This window comes from Protobothrops mucrosquamatus, unplaced genomic scaffold, assembly GCF_001527695.2.
Source record: "Protobothrops mucrosquamatus isolate PMUCROS unplaced genomic scaffold, P.Mucros_1.0 scaffold_188, whole genome shotgun sequence".
Lineage (NCBI taxonomy): Eukaryota > Metazoa > Chordata > Lepidosauria > Squamata > Viperidae > Protobothrops > Protobothrops mucrosquamatus.
Window position 1 is genome coordinate 29,132 of NW_015386264.1, and position 1,373 is coordinate 30,504.

Here is a 1,373-nt window from a genome sequence, read left to right on the forward strand (position 1 = left end):
ATAGGGTCCATCAGTCGCCTGGGACGGAACCATCTTTGTGGTTCCGTCTCCCTGCGGCGGGGGGGAGCGGTCCGGAAATCCAGCTTCAGGAGTGAATGATCTGACCATGACAGGGGCTCAATAACTACCTCCCCCATTTCCAGATCATTCTGCCACTGGCCAGAGATAAAAATTAGATCTAGTGTGTGTCCCCCCGTGTTCAATGTTTTTTTTTTTTAATTATAAAATTTTTATTAATTTTTGTAATTGAACAGCAAATACCAATATGATGCATTTACATGCACAAGCAAAAAAGATAATCCTACTCAATACATTTTCGGAGACGCTCGGCAGTCCCCGCCTTGCCTCCACCCTCATTCACTTTCCTCTCCTTCCTCCCCCTAGACCCACAACCTCTCCTCCTTCCTCCTTTCCACCTCCCTACATCCCATCTCCCTTCTTAACCACCTCATCGAGTGCAGTTTGGGGTACCAGCCGAGCATTTCCTCTTTTCAATACAATTCCATTATTTACCTATAATATATAAATACATCAATTTTTATAATTTCTATCCCCTAATCCCCTTCCCCCCTCCGGACTTCCCAGAACTGAGTACAGGAATAATCACATAATAATCCAAGTTTAACCCAGACAACCCATTCATAATATAAACAAGTATAAACTTACTGTAACTCTAATATACAATCAACTTAACTATAAACTACATATATACATTATATATAAAAATATTTATAAGTAACAATAATTAATCAAAAGCTATATGATAATTGTTCATTTCATATTTTCTCTGAATATAATCTATCCATCTTCTCCATACCAAAATAAATTTCTCTTGATACTGATCCTTCAGGCATGCAGATATTTTTGCCATTTCTGCAAAATATGAAACTTTCTGTCTCCAATCATCCATAGTCGGTAATATCTCCTTTTTCCAATTTTGAGCAATCAATGTCCTTGCTGCTGTTATACAGTACAACATCAAGTTCATTTCGTTTGAGTCCAGATTATCCATGATGCCCAATAAGAATAATGCGGTGTAAATTTTATCTTTTTCTTAAAAATCTGTTGAAGGTTCCACCAAATCTTAATCCAAAAGGCTTTAACATCCCTACATGTCCACCAAATATGATAATAAGTTGCATCCAAATTACCACATCTCCAACATTTTGGCTGCAAGTTCGGGTACATGCAAGACAATTTTTGAGGATCCAAATGCCATCTATAAAACATTTTATAAAAATTTTCCCTTAAATTCTGTGCTTGAGTGAACTTGACATTTCTTACCCAAATTGTTTCCCATGTTTCTAACATAATTGATTCTTGAATATTTTGAGCCCATTTGATCATACAATCTTTAACTAATTCTGTTTCCG